Genomic DNA, 9101 nt, shown 5'->3' on the forward strand with positions numbered 1-9101 from the left:
GGGCACATGGGTATGAAAAGTTAACTTTCACTAAGCACCTTTCATACACCATGTTCTGAGCAGGTGTGAGCTACACAGACAGGCGAACCTGATGCCAAACTCCAGGTGCTCATGGTGTAGTGTAGGAGGCATGCGCCACCCAGGGAACCAGAAGGTGACCAGTGGGGAGTAGGGGCTGCAGAGATGTGGGAGGAGGACCCAGGATATGGCTCCTCCAATCCAACTTTCAGAGCCAGTTGGAGGGTGGTAGCCAGCCAAGTAGAATGGGTGGCAGCAGCAAATAGGCCAGGAGAAGACCAGGACACAAGGAGATCCAGAGAAGAGGCTCAACACCAAGTCCAAGGTCAGGCAGGCATGCAGAAGGGAATGCTGGGAGGGAGCCTCCAAGAACCAGCTGGTATAAGCTGGATGTTGAAAAGTATTACAGAGTGAACCTGCCTTTAAAGGGTGGAGGAGCTACAGAGAGGTGTTTCCAGGATGAGGTCCAGAGGCCACCCTGGGGTTCCTCTCCCAGGAAAGACAAAGGATGATGGATAAAGAGTGGCTGTCGTTCAACTCCAACTTCACTTTGATTGCCCCTTGGCCCCTGGAGCATGGAGAAGAGGCATGGTGAGGGAAGGCATTTCCAGAGCAGGGCAGAGGGCCCCTAGGGTGACCAGGCGCATGAAACTGCACTCACAAGACGAGCAAGCTGGTCCCAGCTCCACTGTGGAGTTCCCCATGGTAGACCGAGTCAAGTCCTCCCAAACCCCCCCTTCAAGTCCTTCTACTTGCGGGTGTGATTCTGTTCAGGAATAGGGGGTTTCTTTGTTATGTAAGGAGTCCATACCAAAGGGGGAATACGTCCTTCACTGACTCCCTCCTGGGTTATCATAAGAGCACAACAGATACACAGGCCCGCACACACACAAGACGTTCCCTAAGACACACACACACACAGCAAATACAATGATCAGCCCAGGAGCACCAGGGATTGCTGGTAGCTAATCCAATCTGAATGCCCCTTAGAAGCAAGGGTGGCAAGACACCAGTTTGCTTATTTGGGGCACATCACCCAGAAAGACGAACCCCTAGAAGAAGACATCACGTTTGGTAAAGTCGAGGATCAGAGAAAAGGGTCACCTTTGCAGCAGTGGACTTGAGGGTGCCTATGATCACGGAGATGACCTAGGCATGTGTTGTCCTTTTGTACACAAGGGCACCATAAGTCAGCATGGACTCATGTGGGCACATCAGCAAGCAACAGCAACGAGCTGAACACAGCCAAGTCGGATCTTCCTCTAGAATCACACCAGGCATTGGGACTTCTAGCCTCCTGAATGGAGAGGCAATGCATTTGTGTTCTTTAAAGACACCCACTGATGGTCACTTTAGGGACAGGAGCACTGGGCACCTAAAGACATGCTTAGTTGGCAGAGAGTTGTGTGGAAAGTTGAGAGGTCAGATCTGATCTAGACAGGAGATGCTCACATTCAGAGGGTGGTCAAGCCCTAGAAGGGAGGCCACTCTGGGGCCTGCAGAGATGTGGGAGGAGGACCCAGGACTAGGCTTCTCAAAGTCCAGCTTTCAGAGCCATCTGGAGGGTGGTAGCCCATAGCAGCTTGTAGGCCAGACGGTCAGGACCAAAGGATGACCCACTAAGAAAGAAAGAGTAGTCGCTGCAGAGACGTGAAAGAGCAGGTCACCTGAGCGTGATACCTGGTGACCTCAGAAACTCTGCCCACAAGCTCTCCATCAGTGGGGGTGACGGGAGGAGTCCCACTGGAGCGGGACGAAGAGGAAGCAGGGAGAGCGGAGACAGCACACTCAATCTTGCCTCTGTTGCACGAACTCTCATCCCCATCGAACTCTGTGTTGTGCCCTGATCTGAACCTCCAGGTCTCCAGGCGGTTGAATCAGTTTGTGAGCAACTACCAAGCTGGCAGCTTAAACCCACCCACCAGTCCAACGTAAGAAAGTTCTGACGATTTGTTTTCATTCAAATTATGGTCATGAGGCAAAGTTGTAAAAGTTTCTGAGATACAGCCAAACACCTTGAGCTCCTGGGCTGGGGGATCAAGAGTACAGTCCTATTCAAATGGGCAGCATTTACCCAAGGCCAAGCGCCCCCTCCCCCCAAGGCCAATGCCCCGAGGGTTAGGAAAGGAGGAGGGATGGAAACAGCAAACACAGGGAGGAAGCAGGACACCATGATGGAGCACTGAGGGGATTGTAATGGATGAGTTGGCACAAAAAGCAGCATGAACTGTTATCTGTAAAGCTGATGGCCTGCCCAATCAACCTTCAGCTAGTTTACAGTAAACAGTTTACAAAGGGAAAGCTGACAGCCAAGAAGTCCCCCTACACAATACAGCACTACTCTGTGAGACCTCAAGTTGCCATGAGTCAGAGCCAACTCTTAGCACTGGGTTGGTGCTTCAGTTTGTGGTCTGTACCCTGCCTTGGCTTGTAGAACAGTGAGCTCAGCCTTTGCTCCACAGAGCTCCTGGGTGACGCCCGGCTCTGAGTCTCAGGGCAGTTGAGTAACCATGGGGAAGGCATAGTTATCCTGGAGCAGAGCCAAGGCTGGACTCTGGGGCGGCCCAGGCTGTGTGGTGACTCAGCTGGCTCCCATCTCCAGAAAGTGTGACCTGCCTCTCTCCACAGGTGACCACTCTAGGTGTTGGGGACCGGGGAGCTTGGGCTATGGGTTTCTGGAGGAGCAGGGGATTAGACTTTGGGAAAGTCCCCAAAGAAGAAGACAGAGTCATGGCTGTTCATGCCCGTTGTTGTGAAGAGTCATTAAGCCAGTGGCCCAATCACAACAGAACAAAACACTGCCCAGTCCTGGGCCATGCTCAGTGTTACAGCCACTGCGTCAATCCAGCTCCTCGAGCCTGCGGTTCTCAACCTGTGGGTCACGACCCCTTTGGGGGCTCAAACGACAGGGGTCGCCTGATTCATAACAGGAGCAAAATGACAGCGATGAAGTAGCAACAAACATAATTTGATGGTTGGGGAGTCCCCACCACATGAGGAACTGTATGAAAGGGTCACGGCACTAGGAAGGTTGAGAACCCCTGCCCCAGGGGATCTTCCTCTTTTACTGACCACCCACTTCACCTAGCAGGAGAGCCTTTATAAGGACTGGTCTCTCCTGACAACATGTCCTACGTGTGAGAAGAATTCTTACCACTGGCTCTTTTAGGGACTTTGCTGGCTCTAGTTCTTCCAAGAAAGCGTTTCTTGTCCTTCTGGCTATCCAGGGCATGTTCAGGAGGCCTCCCCAAGACCGTGATCCAAAGGCAGCTGTCTTCTCCAGTCTGCCTTATTCCCAGTCCCACTGTGACTGAACACACCCCAGCTCGGATCTCGCACACCTTAGTAGTGGCACCCTTGCGCTTGCCCTTCCTCACGTGAAAGAGGTCTTGGACAGCAGATTTGCCGGATACGTCCTGTTGGCCACTTCTTGACTGCTGCTCCCTTGAGCGGTGATTGTGGATCCAAACTCGGTGCTCGTGCCTAAGACCCCTGCAGTGACCAGCTCCGCTCTTGGTGACATGCGGCGCAGAAGGATGCCAAGTCCAACCCTAGGAAGTGTTGCTACTGAAGTTCACACAGCCCACCCCGCCCCACCGCACCCCCAACCAAAACTCAAACCAGGTTCTGCCAGGCTGATTAATCTACTTCACAGTGACCCTCATGCATCGCAGAATGGAAGGCTCGCTGGTGTTTTCAGGGCAGATTTTTTTTGTTGTTGTTCAGAAGTATATTGCCTGTCTTTGGAGGTGCCGCTGGGTGATCGTGGACATAAACTTGTAGCTTAGCAGATGAACAAATGCCCCATCCTCAGCCCCCACGGTCCCTCATTGTGTCTCTGCAGCCAGCCTAGCACTCATGACGTGTGTCCACACTTGTCCAGTAAGGGTGAAGCATTTTCAGAGATGTCCTTCCCCTCCTTTCCCCAAATGTCCCCTTAACGAAGAGCGTGTTGGCCCAGATCACAGCCGCCCACCTGTTACTGACGAGCCATGGCCCAGAGTCACAGGCCCTGGTGCTGGCGTCACCTTGGCTTGTATCATGCTGTGTCTGTGTCTCCTCCTGTAAGGCGGAGGGCTGGAGGTGCATGGTGTCCGTGGGAAGAATCGATGGATCCCTGTGATTGCTCCTGCTGCTGAAAGTCCTGCCCAACCTCTCTCCACAATGCTCTGGCCATGTCCCTAAGTCTGTGTGCCCATGACGTTGCAGTGGACAATGCAGCACTCTGTTCCCCACCCTCACGGGATTCAAGAGCCAAGGAGGGGAGACGGCATGGCCAGAACTAACCTTCGTGGTCCAGAATGTCTCCAGATGGGCCTCTCTGGTGTGTACTGACAGGAGTGTCCTGGGACCACATAGTATGGCTGGGGCCAGGCTGACAATAGGAATGTGTTCTCATGGATCTGCAGACTGGGACTCTGAAATCAGTGTCTCAGAGCAGGATCCTCCCAGCTTGTGGTGGTCTCAGACATTCCTTGGCTTGTGGTGGCCTTTCTCCACTCTTTGCCTCTGTCATCACCTGGCCATCTTGCCTCTGCACTGCCTCTCTGCCGCTTCTTCTCTTCTTATAAGGCAGTGGTTCTCAACCTTCCTAATGCTGCAACCCTTTCATACAGTTCCATGTATTGTGGTGACCCCCCCAACCATAAAATTAATTTTGTTGCTACTTCATCACTGTAGTTTCCTACTGTTATGAATCAGGCGACCCCTGAAAGAATCACTCGACCCCCAAAGGGGTTACAACCCACAGGTGGACCCGCAGCTGTTCTAAGGACACTCTAGTGTGACTTCCTGTTAACTAATTAAAACAGCAAAGAGCCTACGTCCAAGCAAAGTCGCATTCACAGGTTCCAGGGTTAGGAATGAACCATATCTCTGGAGCCGAGATGCGGGGCTGGGGACGGGCAGCAGACATGAATGACCCACAACACTCCTCGATGCTCAGGATTCCTGAATCTCCTGTGACAGGACACACCACCCACGCTTGATGGCCTCATGGTGGCCGAGCTGCCCAGTGCAAATGGAGAGACACCGCTGTAGACTCAGGTCACAGCTCACCCTGAAACCCATCAGTCCAGCCTCTTCCCCACCCCCACCCCCACCCCTGTGCTCTGGGCTCAAGAGCAATATCTCCCCATCTCCTCCCGAGAATGATCGGTCCAATCAGAGCAGAGAAGACCATTGTTAAAAAGCCCCGGCTGCCTAGGGAAGCCCTGAAGGTGGGAGCTGGGGCTAAGGGTCTCTCTCTCTCTCTCTCTCTCTCTCTCTCTCTCTCTCTCAGCGCTCCTTGGGGAATCTGACCTATGAATTTCTGGGGCTGGAGCCCTGCTGACACTGTCTGGTAGGTGTTGGGTTGTTAACAGAAAGCTCAGCTGATTCTAACCCCCAGTTGCTCACAGGAGAAAAGACCTGGCTATCTGCACCCGTGACGGTCTCAGCCTAAGACCACCCCCCCATGGGGAAGTCCCACTCTGCCCTATGTTGTTGTCAGGTGAAATACCACCTTCACAGTTGGTCTTAAGTCAAAACCGCTGTGTCACTCCATTTTGTCAAGGGCCTTCCTCTCCTTCGCTGCCCTGTAGGCTTGTTATAAGTGGGAATCCGCTCAGGGGGACACAGCCACATCAACATAGACTCGAGGGCAAGGCCAGTGCGAAGGTCAGTCTGCGGTTCTGGACACTCCCAGGCTGTGGAGCACACAGGGCCCCGGGTGTGCCTCTGCCCAACACCAGCATGCTTACCTTCCACTGCCTTACCATCTCTGCTCTGCCTCCATGCCAACTAGACGCTTGGTCACATCTTGTCTTCCCGCAGTGTCTGGCTGCAGAAAGGACGCTCCTATTGGAGTCAAGTCACACACAGTCTCTGCTTATCATAGAACACACCCACTGAGGAACCTGATTTGGTGAGCTTGGCCCTAGAGCCACCTCCAAGCCATTGAAGGCAAGTGAGGACCAGACTCTGCATGCAGAGTCCCCCCTAGCCCCACCAAAATTGGAACTTCATCGGACTGATTGCCCTCGTTGGGTGCCTTGTTGGAATCAATTCTGCTTCATAACAACCTCGGGTGACAGAGTAGAACTGCCCCAAAGGGTTTTCTTGAGTGTAATTTTCCTCCCAAAAGAACATTTCATTGAGAGTTAATACAGATATCTCATTCCATAGTTCAATCAGATCAAGCAGTAGTGTACACTGCTACCACCATCACGTTCAAAATTGGTTGTCGTTTTTGCTCCTCTTCTGTTTAGCAGCCAGCAGAGCTCTTTGGATTGAATGATGCCCCGCCCCTCAAAATCGAGGCAGAAATCCTCACCTGGTACCTGTGGGCAGGACCTTGTTTGGAAACACCGTCTCCAACGGTATCTTCCAGGATGCGCGGAGTCCTTGAGAAAGAGAAGAGACACAGAGACAGAGGGAGGACCTGCCATTGAAGATGGAGACAGCGATTGGAGTTATGCTGCAACTTCAAGCCAAGGAATGCCCGGGGCTACTAGAAGCTGGACGAGACAAGGGAGGCTCTTCCCCGGAGCCTTGAAAAGAATGTGGCCCTGGCGTCACTCTGACTGAGCGCTCTCGGCCTCCAGAGCTGTGAGGCAATAAATTCCTGTTCTTACAAGCCACCCACTCTGTGGTATTTGCTGATGGCAGGAGGCAACCCACCAGCTTCCATCTCACCAGGAGCCAAAGAAGCCGTTCCTAATTTGTTTCCTGCCCACACCATCCCTCCTTGTACCCCATCTTCTTCTTATTTTGAATAATTCAATCCTTACAAGCCCCTTTCGGCTTAGGTCTTCTCGGCTGCAGTCAACAAGAGCAAAGGAAGGAGGTAGAAGTGGTGTGGTGTGACGTGTGTCTGGGTGGACATAGAGTCCATCTGAGATGCCATCATGACCAGTGACCTACGGAGGTGAAGCAGCTGCTTCCAGAAGAAAGAAAGGTTCCCCAGGCGGCCAGCCCGTAGTTACGAAGCGGGCAGTGACTTGCAGCATAGAAGTTGGGGTAGGTAAAGGAGGTCTCTAGGGGTGAACTGGGGTCCGTGGAACTATTAGAGTATGCTGAACAGGAGGTGAAGCCTACGCCTAAAGAAATTGAAAGTGAGGAACAGGGATCCTAAAGTTTCAAAGCACCCCTTTCTCCCTGACCATTCCTTTGGTCTGTGTGGGCAGGAAATTGTGGGCGAACCCGCTTGACAAGGATGTCCAAGCCTGGGTGGTTAATCAGAGGCGCTTTCAGCAGCCCATGCCGAGGGATAGCGGGAAAATACTTCACATCAAGGGCATTCATCTGCCTTGAAATCAGCCAAGTACTTACAATGGCGCTGGGTTTCCAGGAAAATTAAATCATTGCTGCCCAGGTGGGAGGATCTGAGTCATCACCTCATCCGGCTCTGATTCCCTTCCGCGCCTCCTTGGCCCTCCATTGTAATGGACGCCATCACTGTGGGCACTCAGAGGCTCTTGTTCATGTCCAGAGAGGCCGGGATCTGACAGCCACCTACTTGAGAGTCAGTGGGAGCTGTCACTGCCCCACAGTGGTTAATTAGCAGCCTCCTTGAGTGGCCAGTGATGAGCTGATTCACCGCAGCCCAAGTGGGAAAGTTTCACGAAATCCTTCTCATCCCGCTAACCATGATCAACTCTTGCAAAAACTCACTGCCACTGAGTTAATTCTGACCCCTAGTGACCCTGTAGAACTGAGTAAAACTGTCCCTTTTGGTTTCTGAGCCTGTAAATCTTTATGGGTAAGAAAGCCCCGTCTTTCTTCCATGGGTGGTTTTGAACAGCTGACCTTGTAGCAAGCAGTCCAACAAGGAACTCACGGGGGCTCCTTCAAGTAGTAGGACTTTCAAAACTTGTAGGGAAAAGCAAAAGGGAGACAGGAGATTAGAAACCTAGGCACACTTGGCAGATAGTGGAAGATAATGAACTTCTGAGAAGTAGGCATCGGAATCCCCGTGGAGCACATCTCTACTCTGACACACGAGCAGTCCCAGGAGTCAGAATGGACTCAGTGGCAGGTGGTTTTTAAGCTCTAGAAACAAGTGACCCTCGCCTGTCATTGACTTCCAGCCACACACACTGATTTCTCATGTTCTGGTCATGTACACGTGGCTCTCAGCATGCTGCATTTGTCCTGGAACCCAGGTGGCTAGTCAAGTCCCAGTGTGAGAGCTGCTGGCTTTTGGGTCATGGAGAAAAAGCCACTAGCACATAAAACTCCCTCTGGGAAGTGATGCATGCTAGAAAGGACATGTAGTCCCCCGGGGCATTAGTGGAGTACAGGACATCATCCCCCAGTTGGAGGCGGCAGCACATATTGTGAACAACATAGCAATGGGCCTCACATTCTAAGCACACTAGACCACCTTCCTCCTCCTCCTCCCTAATGCTCCTTCTCTACAAAGACTCGACGGACAGACGGGAGTCAGCCTTGAGTAAGGCTCAAGAATAAATGGGCAAACCTTGGGGAGTCAGGAATGCGTCCTTGGGAAAGGTCACTGCAGCTAGGAACATCTGTAGAGACTATAGGGTCCAACCTCAGCATGGTGTGTCTTTCATAATTTCCTTATATGTTCTGGATTAAATTGTGTCTCCTCAAAACAGTATGTTGGGGTCCTTATGCCTTACCCTATAGAAGTGCCCTTGTTTGGGTTGTCTTTACAGATGCCATCCGTTAAAGAGGGCCTTCTAGAGCAGGGTGGGCGCTCATACGAGTCCTTCCGGAGTGGTGTCTGATAAAAGGGAAAACGGAAGCGGAGACACACAGGGGGAAGACACCGTATGAGGATGTACCTACAAGCCAAGGAATGCTCGGGGCTGCCGGAAGCTGAAAGAGACAAGAAAGGATCCTCAGAGTCCGCAGACTGTCGACCCCTGTGGACAGACACCCTGCGCTAAAGTCTTCGGAACTCTGAAGCAATAAATTCATGTTCTTCAAAGGCATCTGTTGTTGTTGTTGTTTTGTGATGGCAGCCCAAGGAAACTAAAACAATACGTTTAAAAGCTCCGTCTCCTTACTCCATGGCATGTGAGCATGGCTTTCGTTGTGCTTGGGTGCCATGAAGCGGGCTCCAAGGCATAGTG

General features: G+C 52.2%; 1 long non-coding RNA gene across 3 annotated transcripts in view; it reads right to left on the minus strand.

Annotated features, from left to right (window-relative positions):
• LOC142426082 (uncharacterized) overlaps positions 1 to 6537 on the minus strand; it is a 28487-nt gene extending 21950 nt beyond the window's left edge. Inside the window, exons 1-2 of one of the 3 annotated variants that reach the window (XR_012779722.1) lie at positions 6332 to 6537; positions 5775 to 5856 (exon numbers count right to left, since the gene is read on the minus strand). This is a non-coding gene — a long non-coding RNA (uncharacterized LOC142426082). Of the gene's footprint in view, positions 1 to 5759; positions 5857 to 6331 lie in introns of all 3 variants that reach the window. The other 2 variants (XR_012779721.1, XR_012779720.1) reach the window with 2 other exon arrangements.
• Positions 6538 to 9101: the final 2564 nt, after the last annotated feature.

This window comes from Tenrec ecaudatus, chromosome 14 (assembly GCF_050624435.1).
Source record: "Tenrec ecaudatus isolate mTenEca1 chromosome 14, mTenEca1.hap1, whole genome shotgun sequence".
NCBI classification, from domain to species: domain Eukaryota; kingdom Metazoa; phylum Chordata; class Mammalia; order Afrosoricida; family Tenrecidae; genus Tenrec; species Tenrec ecaudatus.